The following is a 23,411-nucleotide window of genomic DNA, read 5'->3' on the forward strand; positions in this document are numbered from 1 at the left end:
CAGAAATGGAGGGGCTTTTTGTTGCCTTTGGGACGATAGACGCTTTCCCACCCTAAGTGATATGGGTGGCAGCTTCTTCCACCTGCCTGGGCTGCCCTTTGCGCTATTAAGACTATACTTTCAGGGATCATTTCTATAGTTCATAACTGAGGAAATGTGTTCGAAAGTGTCTGGTCTTCGCTAACCACGAGGAAGAGTTGAAGTGTTCAGCTATTGATGACCGTTCCTCTCTCTCCCTTTCAGGAGGGTTGGAGGAAGGGAACACAAACTGAGTGGTTAGCTGCTTATTATTCTGGTGAAAAATAGAGACAGCTCCCCTGTTCTTAGGGTTGCTTGGTGTCTGTGCTGTCGATTATGTGGGTTCTGATTTGTTAGCTGTGCAAATCTCCACATGGACCAAACACCTTGCGTCGCCCCGGTAAACACAATTGGCCGTGGGCCCATTTGTGCGCTGCCCTGGGGGACCCAAGCGACAAGTTCCGGCTGTTGCATGCTGGCCTACTTCCATTTCACAAAGGTTAAGCCATTCTGATTTGCCACTGTTTTCCATCTGGCGCAATCCTCGTGCTTCTGTGAAAACAACACTGTACTGCCCCTTTGGGGGATTTGAATCTGCCTATTCAGCTGGGTACTTTTCAGGTCTGACTCAAATGCTTGTCTGGCCAATGCGCGCAATACCCTTCCATCACATGCATTACGTTCTCATAAAAGTCACACCGCCATTGTTCACGTTGCCTCCCACTTATGCTTGCTCGAATTCCACTGCAAAGCTTCCCAGATATTGAATAACACTCATTGCCATCGTAATATGGCCACTCTGTTTACTGAGGCCAGCCTTGGCTGGGCCATGGGAGCCCCTTGTCTCTGTCATCCACACTGACGAATTTTATTGGCTGCTGGTCTTCAATATGTAAATTTACAAAGTACAGGCATTTTTGTCATCTTTTGCCAACGCTATGGATAGGAAATGTTTTCTATGGTGTTGCGGGAAAGGTTTTCCTATGCAGAAATGGAGGGGCTTTTTGTTGCCTTTGGGACGATAGACGCTTTCCCACCCTAAGTGATATGGGTGGCAGCTTCTTCCACCTGCCTGGGCTGCCCTTTGTGCTATTAAGACTATACTTTCAGGGATCATTTCTATAGTTCTTAACTGAGGAAATGTGTTCGAAAGTGTCTGGTCTTCGCTAACCACGAGGAAGAGTTGAAGTGTTCTCTTCTGAGCGTGAAGCAAGTGGACAGTGTTGCATTTATGCAGCTGCTGTCTGCTATTGATGACCGTTCCTCTCTCCCTTTCAGGAGGGTTGGAGGAAGGGAACACAAACTGAGTGGTTAGCTGCTTATTATTCTGGTGAAAAATAGAGACAGCTCCCCTGTTCTTAGGGTTGCTTGGTGTCTGTGCTGTCGATTATGTGGGTTCTGATTTGTTAGCTGTGCAAATCTCCACATGGACCAAACACCTTGCGTCGCCCCGGTAAACACAATTGGCCGTGGGCCCTTTTGTGCGCTGCCCTGGGGGACCCAAGCGACAAGTTCCGGCTGTTGCATGCTGGCCTACTTCCATTTCACAAAGGTTAAGCCATTCTGATTTGCCACTGTTTTCCATCTGGCGCAATCCTCGTGCTTCTGTGAAAACAACACTGTACTGCCCCTTTGGGGGATTTGAATCTGCCTATTCAGCTGGGTACTTTTCAGGTCCGACTCAAATGCTTGTCTGGCCAATGCGCGCAATACCCTTCCATCACATGCATTACGTTCTCATAAAAGTCACACCGCCATTGTTCACGTTGCCTCCCACTTATGCTTGCTCGAATTCCACTGCAAAGCTTCCCAGATATTGAATAACACTCATTGCCATCGTAATATGGCCACTCTGTTTACTGAGGCCAGCCTTGGCTGGGCCATGGGAGCCCCTTGTCTCTGTCATCCACACTGACGAATTTTATTGGCTGCTGGTCTTCAATATGTAAATTTACAAAGTACAGGCATTTTTGTCATCTTTTGCCAACGCTATGGATAGGAAATGTTTTCTATGGTGTTGCGGGAAAGGTTTTCCTATGCAGAAATGGAGGGGCTTTTTGTTGCCTTTGGGACGATAGACGCTTTCCCACCCTAAGTGAGATGGGTGGCAGCTTCTTCCACCTGCCTGGGCTGCCCTTTGTGCTATTAAGACTATACTTTCAGGGATCATTTCTATAGTTCTTAACTGAGGAAATGTGTTCGAAAGTGTCTGGTCTTCGCTAACCACGAGGAAGAGTTGAAGTGTTCTCTTCTGAGCGTGAAGCAAGTGGACAGTGTTGCATTTATGCAGCTGCTGTCTGCTATTGATGACCGTTCCTCTCTCCCTTTCAGGAGGGTTGGAGGAAGGGAACACAAACTGAGTGGTTAGCTGCTTATTATTCTGGTGAAAAATAGAGACAGCTCCCCTGTTCTTAGGGTTGCTTGGTGTCTGTGCTGTCGATTATGTGGGTTCTGATTTGTTAGTTGTGCAAATCTCCACATGGAACAAACACCTTGCGTCGCCCCGGTAAACACAATTGGCCGTGGGCCCTTTTGTGCGCTGCCCTGGGGGACCCAAGCGACAAGTTCCGGCTGTTGCATGCTGGCCTACTTCCATTTCACAAAGGTTAAGCCATTCTGATTTGCCACTGTTTTCCATCTGGCGCAATCCTCGTGCTTCTGTGAAAACAACACTGTACTGCCTTTGAATCTGCCTATTCAGCTGGGTACTTTTCAGGTCCGACTCAAATGCTTGTCTGGCCAATGCGCGCAATACCCTTCCATCACATGCATTACGTTCTCATAAAAGTCACACCGCCATTGTTCACGTTGCCTCCCACTTATGCTTGCTCGAATTCCACTGCAAAGCTTCCCAGATATTGAATAACACTCATTGCCATCGTAATATGGCCACTCTGTTTACTGAGGCCAGCCTTGGCTGGGCCATGGGAGCCCCTTGTCTCTGTCATCCACACTGACGAATTTTATTGGCTGCTGGTCTTCAATATGTAAATTTACAAAGTACAGGCATTTTTGTCATCTTTTGCCAACGCTATGGATAGGAAATGTTTTCTATGGTGTTGCGGGAAAGGTTTTCCTATGCAGAAATGGAGGGGCTTTTTGTTGCCTTTGGGACGATAGACGCTTTCCCACCCTAAGTGAGATGGGTGGCAGCTTCTTCCACCTGCCTGGGCTGCCCTTTGTGCTATTAAGACTATACTTTCAGGGATCATTTCTATAGTTCTTAACTGAGGAAATGTGTTCGAAAGTGTCTGGTCTTCGCTAACCACGAGGAAGAGTTGAAGTGTTCTCTTCTGAGCGTGAAGCAAGTGGACAGTGTTGCATTTATGCAGCTGCTGTCTGCTATTGATGACCGTTCCTCTCTCCCTTTCAGGAGGGTTGGAGGAAGGGAACACAAACTGAGTGGTTAGCTGCTTATTATTCTGGTGAAAAATAGAGACAGCTCCCCTGTTCTTAGGGTTGCTTGGTGTCTGTGCTGTCGATTATGTGGGTTCTGATTTGTTAGCTGTGCAAATCTCCACATGGACCAAACACCTTGCGTCGCCCCGGTAAACACAATTGGCCGTGGGCCCTTTTGTGCGCTGCCCTGGGGGACCCAAGCGACAAGTTCCGGCTGTTGCATGCTGGCCTACTTCCATTTCACAAAGGTTAAGCCATTCTGATTTGCCACTGTTTTCCATCTGGCGCAATCCTCGTGCTTCTGTGAAAACAACACTGTACTGCCTTTGAATCTGCCTATTCAGCTGGGTACTTTTCAGGTCCGACTCAAATGCTTGTCTGGCCAATGCGCGCAATACCCTTCCATCACATGCATTACGTTCTCATAAAAGTCACACCGCCATTGTTCACGTTGCCTCCCACTTATGCTTGCTCGAATTCCACTGCAAAGCTTCCCAGATATTGAATAACACTCATTGCCATCGTAATATGGCCACTCTGTTTACTGAGGCCAGCCTTGGCTGGGCCATGGGAGCCCCTTGTCTCTGTCATCCACACTGACGAATTTTATTGGCTGCTGGTCTTCAATATGTAAATTTACAAAGTACAGGCATTTTTGTCATCTTTTGCCAACGCTATGGATAGGAAATGTTTTCTATGGTGTTGCGGGAAAGGTTTTCCTATGCAGAAATGGAGGGGCTTTTTGTTGCCTTTGGGACGATAGACGCTTTCCCACCCTAAGTGATATGGGTGGCAGCTTCTTCCACCTGCCTGGGCTGCCCTTTGTGCTATTAAGACTATACTTTCAGGGATCATTTCTATAGTTCATAACTGAGGAAATGTGTTCGAAAGTGTCTGGTCTTCGCTAACCACGAGGAAGAGTTGAAGTGTTCAGCTATTGATGACCGTTCCTCTCTCTCCCTTTCAGGAGGGTTGGAGGAAGGGAACACAAACTGAGTGGTTAGCTGCTTATTATTCTGGTGAAAAATAGAGACAGCTCCCCTGTTCTTAGGGTTGCTTGGTGTCTGTGCTGTCGATTATGTGGGTTCTGATTTGTTAGCTGTGCAAATCTCCACATGGACCAAACACCTTGCGTCGCCCCGGTAAACACAATTGGCCGTGGGCCCTTTTGTGCGCTGCCCTGGGGGACCCAAGCGACAAGTTCCGGCTGTTGCATGCTGGCCTACTTCCATTTCACAAAGGTTAAGCCATTCTGATTTGCCACTGTTTTCCATCTGGCGCAATCCTCGTGCTTCTGTGAAAACAACACTGTACTGCCCCTTTGGGGGATTTGAATCTGCCTATTCAGCTGGGTACTTTTCAGGTCTGACTCAAATGCTTGTCTGGCCAATGCGCGCAATACCCTTCCATCACATGCATTACGTTCTCATAAAAGTCACACCGCCATTGTTCACGTTGCCTCCCACTTATGCTTGCTCGAATTCCACTGCAAAGCTTCCCAGATATTGAATAACACTCATTGCCATCGTAATATGGCCACTCTGTTTACTGAGGCCAGCCTTGGCTGGGCCATGGGAGCCCCTTGTCTCTGTCATCCACACTGACGAATTTTATTGGCTGCTGGTCTTCAATATGTAAATTTACAAAGTACAGGCATTTTTGTCATCTTTTGCCAACGCTATGGATAGGAAATGTTTTCTATGGTGTTGCGGGAAAGGTTTTCCTATGCAGAAATGGAGGGGCTTTTTGTTGCCTTTGGGACGATAGACGCTTTCCCACCCTAAGTGATATGGGTGGCAGCTTCTTCCACCTGCCTGGGCTGCCCTTTGTGCTATTAAGACTATACTTTCAGGGATCATTTCTATAGTTCTTAACTGAGGAAATGTGTTCGAAAGTGTCTGGTCTTCGCTAACCACGAGGAAGAGTTGAAGTGTTCTCTTCTGAGCGTGAAGCAAGTGGACAGTGTTGCATTTATGCAGCTGCTGTCTGCTATTGGTGACCGTTCCTCTCTCCCTTTCAGGAGGGTTGGAGGAAGGGAACACAAACTGAGTGGTTAGCTGCTTATTATTCTGGTGAAAAATAGAGACAGCTCCCCTGTTCTTAGGGTTGCTTGGTGTCTGTGCTGTCGATTATGTGGGTTCTGATTTGTTAGCTGTGCAAATCTCCACATGGACCAAACACCTTGCGTCGCCCCGGTAAACACAATTGGCCGTGGGCCCTTTTGTGCGCTGCCCTGGGGGACCCAAGCGACAAGTTCCGGCTGTTGCATGCTGGCCTACTTCCATTTCACAAAGGTTAAGCCATTCTGATTTGCCACTGTTTTCCATCTGGCGCAATCCTCGTGCTTCTGTGAAAACAACACTGTACTGCCCCTTTGGGGGATTTGAATCTGCCTATTCAGCTGGGTACTTTTCAGGTCCGACTCAAATGCTTGTCTGGCCAATGCGCGCAATACCCTTCCATCACATGCATTACGTTCTCATAAAAGTCACACCGCCATTGTTCACGTTGCCTCCCACTTATGCTTGCTCGAATTCCACTGCAAAGCTTCCCAGATATTGAATAACACTCATTGCCATCGTAATATGGCCACTCTGTTTACTGAGGCCAGCCTTGGCTGGGCCATGGGAGCCCCTTGTCTCTGTCATCCACACTGACGAATTTTATTGGCTGCTGGTCTTCAATATGTAAATTTACAAAGTACAGGCATTTTTGTCATCTTTTGCCAACGCTATGGATAGGAAATGTTTTCTATGGTGTTGCGGGAAAGGTTTTCCTATGCAGAAATGGAGGGGCTTTTTGTTGCCTTTGGGACGATAGACGCTTTCCCACCCTAAGTGAGATGGGTGGCAGCTTCTTCCACCTGCCTGGGCTGCCCTTTGTGCTATTAAGACTATACTTTCAGGGATCATTTCTATAGTTCTTAACTGAGGAAATGTGTTCGAAAGTGTCTGGTCTTCGCTAACCACGAGGAAGAGTTGAAGTGTTCTCTTCTGAGCGTGAAGCAAGTGGACAGTGTTGCATTTATGCAGCTGCTGTCTGCTATTGATGACCGTTCCTCTCTCCCTTTCAGGAGGGTTGGAGGAAGGGAACACAAACTGAGTGGTTAGCTGCTTATTATTCTGGTGAAAAATAGAGACAGCTCCCCTGTTCTTAGGGTTGCTTGGTGTCTGTGCTGTCGATTATGTGGGTTCTGATTTGTTAGTTGTGCAAATCTCCACATGGAACAAACACCTTGCGTCGCCCCGGTAAACACAATTGGCCGTGGGCCCTTTTGTGCGCTGCCCTGGGGGACCCAAGCGACAAGTTCCGGCTGTTGCATGCTGGCCTACTTCCATTTCACAAAGGTTAAGCCATTCTGATTTGCCACTGTTTTCCATCTGGCGCAATCCTCGTGCTTCTGTGAAAACAACACTGTACTGCCTTTGAATCTGCCTATTCAGCTGGGTACTTTTCAGGTCCGACTCAAATGCTTGTCTGGCCAATGCGCGCAATACCCTTCCATCACATGCATTACGTTCTCATAAAAGTCACACCGCCATTGTTCACGTTGCCTCCCACTTATGCTTGCTCGAATTCCACTGCAAAGCTTCCCAGATATTGAATAACACTCATTGCCATCGTAATATGGCCACTCTGTTTACTGAGGCCAGCCTTGGCTGGGCCATGGGAGCCCCTTGTCTCTGTCATCCACACTGACGAATTTTATTGGCTGCTGGTCTTCAATATGTAAATTTACAAAGTACAGGCATTTTTGTCATCTTTTGCCAACGCTATGGATAGGAAATGTTTTCTATGGTGTTGCGGGAAAGGTTTTCCTATGCAGAAATGGAGGGGCTTTTTGTTGCCTTTGGGACGATAGACGCTTTCCCACCCTAAGTGAGATGGGTGGCAGCTTCTTCCACCTGCCTGGGCTGCCCTTTGTGCTATTAAGACTATACTTTCAGGGATCATTTCTATAGTTCTTAACTGAGGAAATGTGTTCGAAAGTGTCTGGTCTTCGCTAACCACGAGGAAGAGTTGAAGTGTTCTCTTCTGAGCGTGAAGCAAGTGGACAGTGTTGCATTTATGCAGCTGCTGTCTGCTATTGATGACCGTTCCTCTCTCCCTTTCAGGAGGGTTGGAGGAAGGGAACACAAACTGAGTGGTTAGCTGCTTATTATTCTGGTGAAAAATAGAGACAGCTCCCCTGTTCTTAGGGTTGCTTGGTGTCTGTGCTGTCGATTATGTGGGTTCTGATTTGTTAGCTGTGCAAATCTCCACATGGACCAAACACCTTGCGTCGCCCCGGTAAACACAATTGGCCGTGGGCCCTTTTGTGCGCTGCCCTGGGGGACCCAAGCGACAAGTTCCGGCTGTTGCATGCTGGCCTACTTCCATTTCACAAAGGTTAAGCCATTCTGATTTGCCACTGTTTTCCATCTGGCGCAATCCTCGTGCTTCTGTGAAAACAACACTGTACTGCCCCTTTGGGGGATTTGAATCTGCCTATTCAGCTGGGTACTTTTCAGGTCCGACTCAAATGCTTGTCTGGCCAATGCGCGCAATACCCTTCCATCACATGCATTACGTTCTCATAAAAGTCACACCGCCATTGTTCACGTTGCCTCCCACTTATGCTTGCTCGAATTCCACTGCAAAGCTTCCCAGATATTGAATAACACTCATTGCCATCGTAATATGGCCACTCTGTTTACTGAGGCCAGCCTTGGCTGGGCCATGGGAGCCCCTTGTCTCTGTCATCCACACTGACGAATTTTATTGGCTGCTGGTCTTCAATATGTAAATTTACAAAGTACAGGCATTTTTGTCATCTTTTGCCAACGCTATGGATAGGAAATGTTTTCTATGGTGTTGCGGGAAAGGTTTTCCTATGCAGAAATGGAGGGGCTTTTTGTTGCCTTTGGGACGATAGACGCTTTCCCACCCTAAGTGAGATGGGTGGCAGCTTCTTCCACCTGCCTGGGCTGCCCTTTGTGCTATTAAGACTATACTTTCAGGGATCATTTCTATAGTTCTTAACTGAGGAAATGTGTTCGAAAGTGTCTGGTCTTCGCTAACCACGAGGAAGAGTTGAAGTGTTCTCTTCTGAGCGTGAAGCAAGTGGACAGTGTTGCATTTATGCAGCTGCTGTCTGCTATTGATGACCGTTCCTCTCTCCCTTTCAGGAGGGTTGGAGGAAGGGAACACAAACTGAGTGGTTAGCTGCTTATTATTCTGGTGAAAAATAGAGACAGCTCCCCTGTTCTTAGGGTTGCTTGGTGTCTGTGCTGTCGATTATGTGGGTTCTGATTTGTTAGTTGTGCAAATCTCCACATGGAACAAACACCTTGCGTCGCCCCGGTAAACACAATTGGCCGTGGGCCCTTTTGTGCGCTGCCCTGGGGGACCCAAGCGACAAGTTCCGGCTGTTGCATGCTGGCCTACTTCCATTTCACAAAGGTTAAGCCATTCTGATTTGCCACTGTTTTCCATCTGGCGCAATCCTCGTGCTTCTGTGAAAACAACACTGTACTGCCTTTGAATCTGCCTATTCAGCTGGGTACTTTTCAGGTCCGACTCAAATGCTTGTCTGGCCAATGCGCGCAATACCCTTCCATCACATGCATTACGTTCTCATAAAAGTCACACCGCCATTGTTCACGTTGCCTCCCACTTATGCTTGCTCGAATTCCACTGCAAAGCTTCCCAGATATTGAATAACACTCATTGCCATCGTAATATGGCCACTCTGTTTACTGAGGCCAGCCTTGGCTGGGCCATGGGAGCCCCTTGTCTCTGTCATCCACACTGACGAATTTTATTGGCTGCTGGTCTTCAATATGTAAATTTACAAAGTACAGGCATTTTTGTCATCTTTTGCCAACGCTATGGATAGGAAATGTTTTCTATGGTGTTGCGGGAAAGGTTTTCCTATGCAGAAATGGAGGGGCTTTTTGTTGCCTTTGGGACGATAGACGCTTTCCCACCCTAAGTGAGATGGGTGGCAGCTTCTTCCACCTGCCTGGGCTGCCCTTTGTGCTATTAAGACTATACTTTCAGGGATCATTTCTATAGTTCTTAACTGAGGAAATGTGTTCGAAAGTGTCTGGTCTTCGCTAACCACGAGGAAGAGTTGAAGTGTTCTCTTCTGAGCGTGAAGCAAGTGGACAGTGTTGCATTTATGCAGCTGCTGTCTGCTATTGATGACCGTTCCTCTCTCCCTTTCAGGAGGGTTGGAGGAAGGGAACACAAACTGAGTGGTTAGCTGCTTATTATTCTGGTGAAAAATAGAGACAGCTCCCCTGTTCTTAGGGTTGCTTGGTGTCTGTGCTGTCGATTATGTGGGTTCTGATTTGTTAGCTGTGCAAATCTCCACATGGACCAAACACCTTGCGTCGCCCCGGTAAACACAATTGGCCGTGGGCCCTTTTGTGCGCTGCCCTGGGGGACCCAAGCGACAAGTTCCGGCTGTTGCATGCTGGCCTACTTCCATTTCACAAAGGTTAAGCCATTCTGATTTGCCACTGTTTTCCATCTGGCGCAATCCTCGTGCTTCTGTGAAAACAACACTGTACTGCCTTTGAATCTGCCTATTCAGCTGGGTACTTTTCAGGTCCGACTCAAATGCTTGTCTGGCCAATGCGCGCAATACCCTTCCATCACATGCATTACGTTCTCATAAAAGTCACACCGCCATTGTTCACGTTGCCTCCCACTTATGCTTGCTCGAATTCCACTGCAAAGCTTCCCAGATATTGAATAACACTCATTGCCATCGTAATATGGCCACTCTGTTTACTGAGGCCAGCCTTGGCTGGGCCATGGGAGCCCCTTGTCTCTGTCATCCACACTGACGAATTTTATTGGCTGCTGGTCTTCAATATGTAAATTTACAAAGTACAGGCATTTTTGTCATCTTTTGCCAACGCTATGGATAGGAAATGTTTTCTATGGTGTTGCGGGAAAGGTTTTCCTATGCAGAAATGGAGGGGCTTTTTGTTGCCTTTGGGACGATAGACGCTTTCCCACCCTAAGTGATATGGGTGGCAGCTTCTTCCACCTGCCTGGGCTGCCCTTTGTGCTATTAAGACTATACTTTCAGGGATCATTTCTATAGTTCATAACTGAGGAAATGTGTTCGAAAGTGTCTGGTCTTCGCTAACCACGAGGAAGAGTTGAAGTGTTCAGCTATTGATGACCGTTCCTCTCTCTCCCTTTCAGGAGGGTTGGAGGAAGGGAACACAAACTGAGTGGTTAGCTGCTTATTATTCTGGTGAAAAATAGAGACAGCTCCCCTGTTCTTAGGGTTGCTTGGTGTCTGTGCTGTCGATTATGTGGGTTCTGATTTGTTAGCTGTGCAAATCTCCACATGGACCAAACACCTTGCGTCGCCCCGGTAAACACAATTGGCCGTGGGCCCTTTTGTGCGCTGCCCTGGGGGACCCAAGCGACAAGTTCCGGCTGTTGCATGCTGGCCTACTTCCATTTCACAAAGGTTAAGCCATTCTGATTTGCCACTGTTTTCCATCTGGCGCAATCCTCGTGCTTCTGTGAAAACAACACTGTACTGCCCCTTTGGGGGATTTGAATCTGCCTATTCAGCTGGGTACTTTTCAGGTCCGACTCAAATGCTTGTCTGGCCAATGCGCGCAATACCCTTCCATCACATGCATTACGTTCTCATAAAAGTCACACCGCCATTGTTCACGTTGCCTCCCACTTATGCTTGCTCGAATTCCACTGCAAAGCTTCCCAGATATTGAATAACACTCATTGCCATCGTAATATGGCCACTCTGTTTACTGAGGCCAGCCTTGGCTGGGCCATGGGAGCCCCTTGTCTCTGTCATCCACACTGACGAATTTTATTGGCTGCTGGTCTTCAATATGTAAATTTACAAAGTACAGGCATTTTTGTCATCTTTTGCCAACGCTATGGATAGGAAATGTTTTCTATGGTGTTGCGGGAAAGGTTTTCCTATGCAGAAATGGAGGGGCTTTTTGTTGCCTTTGGGACGATAGACGCTTTCCCACCCTAAGTGAGATGGGTGGCAGCTTCTTCCACCTGCCTGGGCTGCCCTTTGTGCTATTAAGACTATACTTTCAGGGATCATTTCTATAGTTCTTAACTGAGGAAATGTGTTCGAAAGTGTCTGGTCTTCGCTAACCACGAGGAAGAGTTGAAGTGTTCTCTTCTGAGCGTGAAGCAAGTGGACAGTGTTGCATTTATGCAGCTGCTGTCTGCTATTGATGACCGTTCCTCTCTCCCTTTCAGGAGGGTTGGAGGAAGGGAACACAAACTGAGTGGTTAGCTGCTTATTATTCTGGTGAAAAATAGAGACAGCTCCCCTGTTCTTAGGGTTGCTTGGTGTCTGTGCTGTCGATTATGTGGGTTCTGATTTGTTAGTTGTGCAAATCTCCACATGGAACAAACACCTTGCGTCGCCCCGGTAAACACAATTGGCCGTGGGCCCTTTTGTGCGCTGCCCTGGGGGACCCAAGCGACAAGTTCCGGCTGTTGCATGCTGGCCTACTTCCATTTCACAAAGGTTAAGCCATTCTGATTTGCCACTGTTTTCCATCTGGCGCAATCCTCGTGCTTCTGTGAAAACAACACTGTACTGCCTTTGAATCTGCCTATTCAGCTGGGTACTTTTCAGGTCCGACTCAAATGCTTGTCTGGCCAATGCGCGCAATACCCTTCCATCACATGCATTACGTTCTCATAAAAGTCACACCGCCATTGTTCACGTTGCCTCCCACTTATGCTTGCTCGAATTCCACTGCAAAGCTTCCCAGATATTGAATAACACTCATTGCCATCGTAATATGGCCACTCTGTTTACTGAGGCCAGCCTTGGCTGGGCCATGGGAGCCCCTTGTCTCTGTCATCCACACTGACGAATTTTATTGGCTGCTGGTCTTCAATATGTAAATTTACAAAGTACAGGCATTTTTGTCATCTTTTGCCAACGCTATGGATAGGAAATGTTTTCTATGGTGTTGCGGGAAAGGTTTTCCTATGCAGAAATGGAGGGGCTTTTTGTTGCCTTTGGGACGATAGACGCTTTCCCACCCTAAGTGAGATGGGTGGCAGCTTCTTCCACCTGCCTGGGCTGCCCTTTGTGCTATTAAGACTATACTTTCAGGGATCATTTCTATAGTTCTTAACTGAGGAAATGTGTTCGAAAGTGTCTGGTCTTCGCTAACCACGAGGAAGAGTTGAAGTGTTCTCTTCTGAGCGTGAAGCAAGTGGACAGTGTTGCATTTATGCAGCTGCTGTCTGCTATTGATGACCGTTCCTCTCTCCCTTTCAGGAGGGTTGGAGGAAGGGAACACAAACTGAGTGGTTAGCTGCTTATTATTCTGGTGAAAAATAGAGACAGCTCCCCTGTTCTTAGGGTTGCTTGGTGTCTGTGCTGTCGATTATGTGGGTTCTGATTTGTTAGCTGTGCAAATCTCCACATGGACCAAACACCTTGCGTCGCCCCGGTAAACACAATTGGCCGTGGGCCCTTTTGTGCGCTGCCCTGGGGGACCCAAGCGACAAGTTCCGGCTGTTGCATGCTGGCCTACTTCCATTTCACAAAGGTTAAGCCATTCTGATTTGCCACTGTTTTCCATCTGGCGCAATCCTCGTGCTTCTGTGAAAACAACACTGTACTGCCTTTGAATCTGCCTATTCAGCTGGGTACTTTTCAGGTCCGACTCAAATGCTTGTCTGGCCAATGCGCGCAATACCCTTCCATCACATGCATTACGTTCTCATAAAAGTCACACCGCCATTGTTCACGTTGCCTCCCACTTATGCTTGCTCGAATTCCACTGCAAAGCTTCCCAGATATTGAATAACACTCATTGCCATCGTAATATGGCCACTCTGTTTACTGAGGCCAGCCTTGGCTGGGCCATGGGAGCCCCTTGTCTCTGTCATCCACACTGACGAATTTTATTGGCTGCTGGTCTTCAATATGTAAATTTACAAAGTACAGGCATTTTTGTCATCTTTTGCCAACGCTATGGATAGGAAATGTTTTCTATGGTGTTGCGGGAAAGGTTTTCCTATGCAGAAATGGAGGGGCTTTTTGTTGCCTTTGGGACGATAGACGCTTTCCCACCCTAAGTGATATGGGTGGCAGCTTCTTCCACCTGCCTGGGCTGCCCTTTGTGCTATTAAGACTATACTTTCAGGGATCATTTCTATAGTTCATAACTGAGGAAATGTGTTCGAAAGTGTCTGGTCTTCGCTAACCACGAGGAAGAGTTGAAGTGTTCAGCTATTGATGACCGTTCCTCTCTCTCCCTTTCAGGAGGGTTGGAGGAAGGGAACACAAACTGAGTGGTTAGCTGCTTATTATTCTGGTGAAAAATAGAGACAGCTCCCCTGTTCTTAGGGTTGCTTGGTGTCTGTGCTGTCGATTATGTGGGTTCTGATTTGTTAGCTGTGCAAATCTCCACATGGACCAAACACCTTGCGTCGCCCCGGTAAACACAATTGGCCGTGGGCCCTTTTGTGCGCTGCCCTGGGGGACCCAAGCGACAAGTTCCGGCTGTTGCATGCTGGCCTACTTCCATTTCACAAAGGTTAAGCCATTCTGATTTGCCACTGTTTTCCATCTGGCGCAATCCTCGTGCTTCTGTGAAAACAACACTGTACTGCCCCTTTGGGGGATTTGAATCTGCCTATTCAGCTGGGTACTTTTCAGGTCTGACTCAAATGCTTGTCTGGCCAATGCGCGCAATACCCTTCCATCACATGCATTACGTTCTCATAAAAGTCACACCGCCATTGTTCACGTTGCCTCCCACTTATGCTTGCTCGAATTCCACTGCAAAGCTTCCCAGATATTGAATAACACTCATTGCCATCGTAATATGGCCACTCTGTTTACTGAGGCCAGCCTTGGCTGGGCCATGGGAGCCCCTTGTCTCTGTCATCCACACTGACGAATTTTATTGGCTGCTGGTCTTCAATATGTAAATTTACAAAGTACAGGCATTTTTGTCATCTTTTGCCAACGCTATGGATAGGAAATGTTTTCTATGGTGTTGCGGGAAAGGTTTTCCTATGCAGAAATGGAGGGGCTTTTTGTTGCCTTTGGGACGATAGACGCTTTCCCACCCTAAGTGATATGGGTGGCAGCTTCTTCCACCTGCCTGGGCTGCCCTTTGTGCTATTAAGACTATACTTTCAGGGATCATTTCTATAGTTCTTAACTGAGGAAATGTGTTCGAAAGTGTCTGGTCTTCGCTAACCACGAGGAAGAGTTGAAGTGTTCTCTTCTGAGCGTGAAGCAAGTGGACAGTGTTGCATTTATGCAGCTGCTGTCTGCTATTGATGACCGTTCCTCTCTCCCTTTCAGGAGGGTTGGAGGAAGGGAACACAAACTGAGTGGTTAGCTGCTTATTATTCTGGTGAAAAATAGAGACAGCTCCCCTGTTCTTAGGGTTGCTTGGTGTCTGTGCTGTCGATTATGTGGGTTCTGATTTGTTAGCTGTGCAAATCTCCACATGGACCAAACACCTTGCGTCGCCCCGGTAAACACAATTGGCCGTGGGCCCTTTTGTGCGCTGCCCTGGGGGACCCAAGCGACAAGTTCCGGCTGTTGCATGCTGGCCTACTTCCATTTCACAAAGGTTAAGCCATTCTGATTTGCCACTGTTTTCCATCTGGCGCAATCCTCGTGCTTCTGTGAAAACAACACTGTACTGCCCCTTTGGGGGATTTGAATCTGCCTATTCAGCTGGGTACTTTTCAGGTCCGACTCAAATGCTTGTCTGGCCAATGCGCGCAATACCCTTCCATCACATGCATTACGTTCTCATAAAAGTCACACCGCCATTGTTCACGTTGCCTCCCACTTATGCTTGCTCGAATTCCACTGCAAAGCTTCCCAGATATTGAATAACACTCATTGCCATCGTAATATGGCCACTCTGTTTACTGAGGCCAGCCTTGGCTGGGCCATGGGAGCCCCTTGTCTCTGTCATCCACACTGACAAATTTTATTGGCTGCTGGTCTTCAATATGTAAATTTACAAAGTACAGGCATTTTTGTCATCTTTTGCCAACGCTATGGAAAGGAAAGGTTTTCTATGGGGTTGCGGGAAAGGTTTTCCTATGCAGAAATGGGGGGGCTTTTTGTTGCCTTTGGGACGATAGATGCTTTCCCACCCTAAGTGAGATGGGTGGCAGCTTCTTCCACCTGCCTGGGCTGCCCTTTGTGCTATTAAGACTATACTTTCAGGGATCATTTCTATAGTTCTTAACTGAGGAAATGTGTTCGAAAGTGTCTGGTCTTCGCTAACCACGAGGAAGAGTTGAAGTGTTCTCTTCTGAGCGTGAAGCAAGTGGACAGTGTTGCATTTATGCAGCTGCTGTCTGCTATTGATGACCGTTCCTCTCTCCCTTTCAGGAGGGTTGGAGGAAGGGAACACAAACTGAGTGGTTAGCTGCTTATTATTCTGGTGAAAAATAGAGACAGCTCCCCTGTTCTTAGGGTTGCTTGGTGTCTGTGCTGTCGATTATGTGGGTTCTGATTTGTTAGTTGTGCAAATCTCCACATGGAACAAACACCTTGCGTCGCCCCGGTAAACACAATTGGCCGTGGGCCCTTTTGTGCGCTGCCCTGGGGGACCCAAGCGACAAGTTCCGGCTGTTGCATGCTGGCCTACTTCCATTTCACAAAGGTTAAGCCATTCTGATTTGCCACTGTTTTCCATCTGGCGCAATCCTCGTGCTTCTGTGAAAACAACACTGTACTGCCTTTGAATCTGCCTATTCAGCTGGGTACTTTTCAGGTCCGACTCAAATGCTTGTCTGGCCAATGCGCGCAATACCCTTCCATCACATGCATTACGTTCTCATAAAAGTCACACCGCCATTGTTCACGTTGCCTCCCACTTATGCTTGCTCGAATTCCACTGCAAAGCTTCCCAGATATTGAATAACACTCATTGCCATCGTAATATGGCCACTCTGTTTACTGAGGCCAGCCTTGGCTGGGCCATGGGAGCCCCTTGTCTCTGTCATCCACACTGACGAATTTTATTGGCTGCTGGTCTTCAATATGTAAATTTACAAAGTACAGGCATTTTTGTCATCTTTTGCCAACGCTATGGATAGGAAATGTTTTCTATGGTGTTGCGGGAAAGGTTTTCCTATGCAGAAATGGAGGGGCTTTTTGTTGCCTTTGGGACGATAGACGCTTTCCCACCCTAAGTGAGATGGGTGGCAGCTTCTTCCACCTGCCTGGGCTGCCCTTTGTGCTATTAAGACTATACTTTCAGGGATCATTTCTATAGTTCTTAACTGAGGAAATGTGTTCGAAAGTGTCTGGTCTTCGCTAACCACGAGGAAGAGTTGAAGTGTTCTCTTCTGAGCGTGAAGCAAGTGGACAGTGTTGCATTTATGCAGCTGCTGTCTGCTATTGATGACCGTTCCTCTCTCCCTTTCAGGAGGGTTGGAGGAAGGGAACACAAACTGAGTGGTTAGCTGCTTATTATTCTGGTGAAAAATAGAGACAGCTCCCCTGTTCTTAGGGTTGCTTGGTGTCTGTGCTGTCGATTATGTGGGTTCTGATTTGTTAGTTGTGCAAATCTCCACATGGAACAAACACCTTGCGTCGCCCCGGTAAACACAATTGGCCGTGGGCCCTTTTGTGCGCTGCCCTGGGGGACCCAAGCGACAAGTTCCGGCTGTTGCATGCTGGCCTACTTCCATTTCACAAAGGTTAAGCCATTCTGATTTGCCACTGTTTTCCATCTGGCGCAATCCTCGTGCTTCTGTGAAAACAACACTGTACTGCCTTTGAATCTGCCTATTCAGCTGGGTACTTTTCAGGTCCGACTCAAATGCTTGTCTGGCCAATGCGCGCAATACCCTTCCATCACATGCATTACGTTCTCATAAAAGTCACACCGCCATTGTTCACGTTGCCTCCCACTTATGCTTGCTCGAATTCCACTGCAAAGCTTCCCAGATATTGAATAACACTCATTGCCATCGTAATATGGCCACTCTGTTTACTGAGGCCAGCCTTGGCTGGGCCATGGGAGCCCCTTGTCTCTGTCATCCACACTGACGAATTTTATTGGCTGCTGGTCTTCAATATGTAAATTTACAAAGTACAGGCATTTTTGTCATCTTTTGCCAACGCTATGGATAGGAAATGTTTTCTATGGTGTTGCGGGAAAGGTTTTCCTATGCAGAAATGGAGGGGCTTTTTGTTGCCTTTGGGACGATAGACGCTTTCCCACCCTAAGTGAGATGGGTGGCAGCTTCTTCCACCTGCCTGGGCTGCCCTTTGTGCTATTAAGACTATACTTTCAGGGATCATTTCTATAGTTCTTAACTGAGGAAATGTGTTCGAAAGTGTCTGGTCTTCGCTAACCACGAGGAAGAGTTGAAGTGTTCTCTTCTGAGCGTGAAGCAAGTGGACAGTGTTGCATTTATGCAGCTGCTGTCTGCTATTGATGACCGTTCCTCTCTCCCTTTCAGGAGGGTTGGAGGAAGGGAACACAAACTGAGTGGTTAGCTGCTTATTATTCTGGTGAAAAATAGAGACAGCTCCCCTGTTCTTAGGGTTGCTTGGTGTCTGTGCTGTCGATTATGTGGGTTCTGATTTGTTAGCTGTGCAAATCTCCACATGGACCAAACACCTTGCGTCGCCCCGGTAAACACAATTGGCCGTGGGCCCTTTTGTGCGCTGCCCTGGGGGACCCAAGCGACAAGTTCCGGCTGTTGCATGCTGGCCTACTTCCATTTCACAAAGGTTAAGCCATTCTGATTTGCCACTGTTTTCCATCTGGCGCAATCCTCGTGCTTCTGTGAAAACAACACTGTACTGCCTTTGAATCTGCCTATTCAGCTGGGTACTTTTCAGGTCCGACTCAAATGCTTGTCTGGCCAATGCGCGCAATACCCTTCCATCACATGCATTACGTTCTCATAAAAGTCACACCGCCATTGTTCACGTTGCCTCCCACTTATGCTTGCTCGAATTCCACTGCAAAGCTTCCCAGATATTGAATAACACTCATTGCCATCGTAATATGGCCACTCTGTTTACTGAGGCCAGCCTTGGCTGGGCCATGGGAGCCCCTTGTCTCTGTCATCCACACTGACGAATTTTATTGGCTGCTGGTCTTCAATATGTAAATTTACAAAGTACAGGCATTTTTGTCATCTTTTGCCAACGCTATGGATAGGAAATGTTTTCTATGGTGTTGCGGGAAAGGTTTTCCTATGCAGAAATGGAGGGGCTTTTTGTTGCCTTTGGGACGATAGACGCTTTCCCACCCTAAGTGATATGGGTGGCAGCTTCTTCCACCTGCCTGGGCTGCCCTTTGTGCTATTAAGACTATACTTTCAGGGATCATTTCTATAGTTCATAACTGAGGAAATGTGTTCGAAAGTGTCTGGTCTTCGCTAACCACGAGGAAGAGTTGAAGTGTTCAGCTATTGATGACCGTTCCTCTCTCTCCCTTTCAGGAGGGTTGGAGGAAGGGAACACAAACTGAGTGGTTAGCTGCTTATTATTCTGGTGAAAAATAGAGACAGCTCCCCTGTTCTTAGGGTTGCTTGGTGTCTGTGCTGTCGATTATGTGGGTTCTGATTTGTTAGCTGTGCAAATCTCCACATGGACCAAACACCTTGCGTCGCCCCGGTAAACACAATTGGCCGTGGGCCCTTTTGTGCGCTGCCCTGGGGGACCCAAGCGACAAGTTCCGGCTGTTGCATGCTGGCCTACTTCCATTTCACAAAGGTTAAGCCATTCTGATTTGCCACTGTTTTCCATCTGGCGCAATCCTCGTGCTTCTGTGAAAACAACACTGTACTGCCCCTTTGGGGGATTTGAATCTGCCTATTCAGCTGGGTACTTTTCAGGTCTGACTCAAATGCTTGTCTGGCCAATGCGCGCAATACCCTTCCATCACATGCATTACGTTCTCATAAAAGTCACACCGCCATTGTTCACGTTGCCTCCCACTTATGCTTGCTCGAATTCCACTGCAAAGCTTCCCAGATATTGAATAACACTCATTGCCATCGTAATATGGCCACTCTGTTTACTGAGGCCAGCCTTGGCTGGGCCATGGGAGCCCCTTGTCTCTGTCATCCACACTGACGAATTTTATTGGCTGCTGGTCTTCAATATGTAAATTTACAAAGTACAGGCATTTTTGTCATCTTTTGCCAACGCTATGGATAGGAAATGTTTTCTATGGTGTTGCGGGAAAGGTTTTCCTATGCAGAAATGGAGGGGCTTTTTGTTGCCTTTGGGACGATAGACGCTTTCCCACCCTAAGTGATATGGGTGGCAGCTTCTTCCACCTGCCTGGGCTGCCCTTTGTGCTATTAAGACTATACTTTCAGGGATCATTTCTATAGTTCTTAACTGAGGAAATGTGTTCGAAAGTGTCTGGTCTTCGCTAACCACGAGGAAGAGTTGAAGTGTTCTCTTCTGAGCGTGAAGCAAGTGGACAGTGTTGCATTTATGCAGCTGCTGTCTGCTATTGGTGACCGTTCCTCTCTCCCTTTCAGGAGGGTTGGAGGAAGGGAACACAAACTGAGTGGTTAGCTGCTTATTATTCTGGTGAAAAATAGAGACAGCTCCCCTGTTCTTAGGGTTGCTTGGTGTCTGTGCTGTCGATTATGTGGGTTCTGATTTGTTAGCTGTGCAAATCTCCACATGGACCAAACACCTTGCGTCGCCCCGGTAAACACAATTGGCCGTGGGCCCTTTTGTGCGCTGCCCTGGGGGACCCAAGCGACAAGTTCCGGCTGTTGCATGCTGGCCTACTTCCATTTCACAAAGGTTAAGCCATTCTGATTTGCCACTGTTTTCCATCTGGCGCAATCCTCGTGCTTCTGTGAAAACAACACTGTACTGCCCCTTTGGGGGATTTGAATCTGCCTATTCAGCTGGGTACTTTTCAGGTCCGACTCAAATGCTTGTCTGGCCAATGCGCGCAATACCCTTCCATCACATGCATTACGTTCTCATAAAAGTCACACCGCCATTGTTCACGTTGCCTCCCACTTATGCTTGCTCGAATTCCACTGCAAAGCTTCCCAGATATTGAATAACACTCATTGCCATCGTAATATGGCCACTCTGTTTACTGAGGCCAGCCTTGGCTGGGCCATGGGAGCCCCTTGTCTCTGTCATCCACACTGACGAATTTTATTGGCTGCTGGTCTTCAATATGTAAATTTACAAAGTACAGGCATTTTTGTCATCTTTTGCCAACGCTATGGATAGGAAATGTTTTCTATGGTGTTGCGGGAAAGGTTTTCCTATGCAGAAATGGAGGGGCTTTTTGTTGCCTTTGGGACGATAGACGCTTTCCCACCCTAAGTGAGATGGGTGGCAGCTTCTTCCACCTGCCTGGGCTGCCCTTTGTGCTATTAAGACTATACTTTCAGGGATCATTTCTATAGTTCTTAACTGAGGAAATGTGTTCGAAAGTGTCTGGTCTTCGCTAACCACGAGGAAGAGTTGAAGTGTTCTCTTCTGAGCGTGAAGCAAGTGGACAGTGTTGCATTTATGCAGCTGCTGTCTGCTATTGATGACCGTTCCTCTCTCCCTTTCAGGAGGGTTGGAGGAAGGGAACACAAACTGAGTGGTTAGCTGCTTATTATTCTGGTGAAAAATAGAGACAGCTCCCCTGTTCTTAGGGTTGCTTGGTGTCTGTGCTGTCGATTATGTGGGTTCTGATTTGTTAGTTGTGCAAATCTCCACATGGAACAAACACCTTGCGTCGCCCCGGTAAACACAATTGGCCGTGGGCCCTTTTGTGCGCTGCCCTGGGGGACCCAAGCGACAAGTTCCGGCTGTTGCATGCTGGCCTACTTCCATTTCACAAAGGTTAAGCCATTCTGATTTGCCACTGTTTTCCATCTGGCGCAATCCTCGTGCTTCTGTGAAAACAACACTGTACTGCCTTTGAATCTGCCTATTCAGCTGGGTACTTTTCAGGTCCGACTCAAATGCTTGTCTGGCCAATGCGCGCAATACCCTTCCATCACATGCATTACGTTCTCATAAAAGTCACACCGCCATTGTTCACGTTGCCTCCCACTTATGCTTGCTCGAATTCCACTGCAAAGCTTCCCAGATATTGAATAACACTCATTGCCATCGTAATATGGCCACTCTGTTTACTGAGGCCAGCCTTGGCTGGGCCATGGGAGCCCCTTGTCTCTGTCATCCACACTGACGAATTTTATTGGCTGCTGGTCTTCAATATGTAAATTTACAAAGTACAGGCATTTTTGTCATCTTTTGCCAACGCTATGGATAGGAAATGTTTTCTATGGTGTTGCGGGAAAGGTTTTCCTATGCAGAAATGGAGGGGCTTTTTGTTGCCTTTGGGACGATAGACGCTTTCCCACCCTAAGTGAGATGGGTGGCAGCTTCTTCCACCTGCCTGGGCTGCCCTTTGTGCTATTAAGACTATACTTTCAGGGATCATTTCTATAGTTCTTAACTGAGGAAATGTGTTCGAAAGTGTCTGGTCTTCGCTAACCACGAGGAAGAGTTGAAGTGTTCTCTTCTGAGCGTGAAGCAAGTGGACAGTGTTGCATTTATGCAGCTGCTGTCTGCTATTGATGACCGTTCCTCTCTCCCTTTCAGGAGGGTTGGAGGAAGGGAACACAAACTGAGTGGTTAGCTGCTTATTATTCTGGTGAAAAATAGAGACAGCTCCCCTGTTCTTAGGGTTGCTTGGTGTCTGTGCTGTCGATTATGTGGGTTCTGATTTGTTAGCTGTGCAAATCTCCACATGGACCAAACACCTTGCGTCGCCCCGGTAAACACAATTGGCCGTGGGCCCTTTTGTGCGCTGCCCTGGGGGACCCAAGCGACAAGTTCCGGCTGTTGCATGCTGGCCTACTTCCATTTCACAAAGGTTAAGCCATTCTGATTTGCCACTGTTTTCCATCTGGCGCAATCCTCGTGCTTCTGTGAAAACAACACTGTACTGCCCCTTTGGGGGATTTGAATCTGCCTATTCAGCTGGGTACTTTTCAGGTCCGACTCAAATGCTTGTCTGGCCAATGCGCGCAATACCCTTCCATCACATGCATTACGTTCTCATAAAAGTCACACCGCCATTGTTCACGTTGCCTCCCACTTATGCTTGCTCGAATTCCACTGCAAAGCTTCCCAGATATTGAATAACACTCATTGCCATCGTAATATGGCCACTCTGTTTACTGAGGCCAGCCTTGGCTGGGCCATGGGAGCCCCTTGTCTCTGTCATCCACACTGACGAATTTTATTGGCTGCTGGTCTTCAATATGTAAATTTACAAAGTACAGGCATTTTTGTCATCTTTTGCCAACGCTATGGATAGGAAATGTTTTCTATGGTGTTGCGGGAAAGGTTTTCCTATGCAGAAATGGAGGGGCTTTTTGTTGCCTTTGGGACGATAGACGCTTTCCCACCCTAAGTGAGATGGGTGGCAGCTTCTTCCACCTGCCTGGGCTGCCCTTTGTGCTATTAAGACTATACTTTCAGGGATCATTTCTATAGTTCTTAACTGAGGAAATGTGTTCGAAAGTGTCTGGTCTTCGCTAACCACGAGGAAGAGTTGAAGTGTTCTCTTCTGAGCGTGAAGCAAGTGGACAGTGTTGCATTTATGCAGCTGCTGTCTGCTATTGATGACCGTTCCTCTCTCCCTTTCAGGAGGGTTGGAGGAAGGGAACACAAACTGAGTGGTTAGCTGCTTATTATTCTGGTGAAAAATAGAGACAGCTCCCCTGTTCTTAGGGTTGCTTGGTGTCTGTGCTGTCGATTATGTGGGTTCTGATTTGTTAGTTGTGCAAATCTCCACATGGAACAAACACCTTGCGTCGCCCCGGTAAACACAATTGGCCGTGGGCCCTTTTGTGCGCTGCCCTGGGGGACCCAAGCGACAAGTTCCGGCTGTTGCATGCTGGCCTACTTCCATTTCACAAAGGTTAAGCCATTCTGATTTGCCACTGTTTTCCATCTGGCGCAATCC

The 23,411-nt window shown here is 47.6% G+C and overlaps 18 non-coding genes and 5 pseudogenes across 18 annotated transcripts; all 23 read left to right on the forward strand.

Moving 5' to 3' along the window:
• The first annotated feature begins 108 nt into the window (after positions 1-108).
• LOC138490508 (small nucleolar RNA U3) lies at positions 109-277 on the forward strand (annotated as a pseudogene).
• Positions 278-1,112: 835 nt separating this feature from the next.
• On the forward strand, positions 1,113-1,330 carry LOC138490114 (small nucleolar RNA U3). The gene has a single exon (XR_011275175.1). It is a non-coding gene; the product is annotated as a small nucleolar RNA U3 (small nucleolar RNA).
• An 835-nt stretch (positions 1,331-2,165) lies between these two features.
• LOC138490115 (small nucleolar RNA U3) lies at positions 2,166-2,383 on the forward strand. Its single transcript, XR_011275176.1, has one exon. It is a non-coding gene; the product is annotated as a small nucleolar RNA U3 (small nucleolar RNA).
• Positions 2,384-3,207: 824 nt separating this feature from the next.
• LOC138490116 (small nucleolar RNA U3) lies at positions 3,208-3,425 on the forward strand. The gene has a single exon (XR_011275177.1). It is a non-coding gene; the product is annotated as a small nucleolar RNA U3 (small nucleolar RNA).
• Positions 3,426-4,249: 824 nt separating this feature from the next.
• On the forward strand, positions 4,250-4,418 carry LOC138490509 (small nucleolar RNA U3; annotated as a pseudogene).
• An 835-nt stretch (positions 4,419-5,253) lies between these two features.
• LOC138490335 (small nucleolar RNA U3) lies at positions 5,254-5,471 on the forward strand. Its single transcript, XR_011275374.1, has one exon. It is a non-coding gene; the product is annotated as a small nucleolar RNA U3 (small nucleolar RNA).
• An 835-nt stretch (positions 5,472-6,306) lies between these two features.
• Positions 6,307-6,524, forward strand: LOC138490117 (small nucleolar RNA U3). The gene has a single exon (XR_011275178.1). It is a non-coding gene; the product is annotated as a small nucleolar RNA U3 (small nucleolar RNA).
• An 824-nt stretch (positions 6,525-7,348) lies between these two features.
• On the forward strand, positions 7,349-7,566 carry LOC138490118 (small nucleolar RNA U3). The gene has a single exon (XR_011275179.1). It is a non-coding gene; the product is annotated as a small nucleolar RNA U3 (small nucleolar RNA).
• An 835-nt stretch (positions 7,567-8,401) lies between these two features.
• LOC138490120 (small nucleolar RNA U3) lies at positions 8,402-8,619 on the forward strand. The gene has a single exon (XR_011275180.1). It is a non-coding gene; the product is annotated as a small nucleolar RNA U3 (small nucleolar RNA).
• Positions 8,620-9,443: 824 nt separating this feature from the next.
• On the forward strand, positions 9,444-9,661 carry LOC138490121 (small nucleolar RNA U3). The gene has a single exon (XR_011275181.1). It is a non-coding gene; the product is annotated as a small nucleolar RNA U3 (small nucleolar RNA).
• Positions 9,662-10,485: 824 nt separating this feature from the next.
• Positions 10,486-10,654, forward strand: LOC138490510 (small nucleolar RNA U3; annotated as a pseudogene).
• An 835-nt stretch (positions 10,655-11,489) lies between these two features.
• Positions 11,490-11,707, forward strand: LOC138490122 (small nucleolar RNA U3). Its single transcript, XR_011275182.1, has one exon. It is a non-coding gene; the product is annotated as a small nucleolar RNA U3 (small nucleolar RNA).
• Positions 11,708-12,531: 824 nt separating this feature from the next.
• LOC138490123 (small nucleolar RNA U3) lies at positions 12,532-12,749 on the forward strand. The gene has a single exon (XR_011275183.1). It is a non-coding gene; the product is annotated as a small nucleolar RNA U3 (small nucleolar RNA).
• Positions 12,750-13,573: 824 nt separating this feature from the next.
• LOC138490511 (small nucleolar RNA U3) lies at positions 13,574-13,742 on the forward strand (annotated as a pseudogene).
• An 835-nt stretch (positions 13,743-14,577) lies between these two features.
• On the forward strand, positions 14,578-14,795 carry LOC138490124 (small nucleolar RNA U3). The gene has a single exon (XR_011275184.1). It is a non-coding gene; the product is annotated as a small nucleolar RNA U3 (small nucleolar RNA).
• Positions 14,796-15,630: 835 nt separating this feature from the next.
• Positions 15,631-15,848, forward strand: LOC138490125 (small nucleolar RNA U3). Its single transcript, XR_011275185.1, has one exon. It is a non-coding gene; the product is annotated as a small nucleolar RNA U3 (small nucleolar RNA).
• Positions 15,849-16,672: 824 nt separating this feature from the next.
• LOC138490126 (small nucleolar RNA U3) lies at positions 16,673-16,890 on the forward strand. Its single transcript, XR_011275186.1, has one exon. It is a non-coding gene; the product is annotated as a small nucleolar RNA U3 (small nucleolar RNA).
• An 824-nt stretch (positions 16,891-17,714) lies between these two features.
• On the forward strand, positions 17,715-17,932 carry LOC138490127 (small nucleolar RNA U3). Its single transcript, XR_011275187.1, has one exon. It is a non-coding gene; the product is annotated as a small nucleolar RNA U3 (small nucleolar RNA).
• An 824-nt stretch (positions 17,933-18,756) lies between these two features.
• LOC138490512 (small nucleolar RNA U3) lies at positions 18,757-18,925 on the forward strand (annotated as a pseudogene).
• An 835-nt stretch (positions 18,926-19,760) lies between these two features.
• LOC138490336 (small nucleolar RNA U3) lies at positions 19,761-19,978 on the forward strand. Its single transcript, XR_011275375.1, has one exon. It is a non-coding gene; the product is annotated as a small nucleolar RNA U3 (small nucleolar RNA).
• An 835-nt stretch (positions 19,979-20,813) lies between these two features.
• LOC138490128 (small nucleolar RNA U3) lies at positions 20,814-21,031 on the forward strand. The gene has a single exon (XR_011275188.1). It is a non-coding gene; the product is annotated as a small nucleolar RNA U3 (small nucleolar RNA).
• An 824-nt stretch (positions 21,032-21,855) lies between these two features.
• On the forward strand, positions 21,856-22,073 carry LOC138490129 (small nucleolar RNA U3). Its single transcript, XR_011275189.1, has one exon. It is a non-coding gene; the product is annotated as a small nucleolar RNA U3 (small nucleolar RNA).
• An 835-nt stretch (positions 22,074-22,908) lies between these two features.
• On the forward strand, positions 22,909-23,126 carry LOC138490131 (small nucleolar RNA U3). Its single transcript, XR_011275190.1, has one exon. It is a non-coding gene; the product is annotated as a small nucleolar RNA U3 (small nucleolar RNA).
• The last annotated feature ends 285 nt before the right edge of the window (positions 23,127-23,411 follow it).

This window comes from Ambystoma mexicanum, chromosome 9 (assembly GCF_040938575.1).
Source record: "Ambystoma mexicanum isolate Mex_15411 chromosome 9, UKY_AmexF1_1, whole genome shotgun sequence".
Taxonomy (NCBI): Eukaryota; Metazoa; Chordata; class Amphibia; order Caudata; family Ambystomatidae; genus Ambystoma; species Ambystoma mexicanum.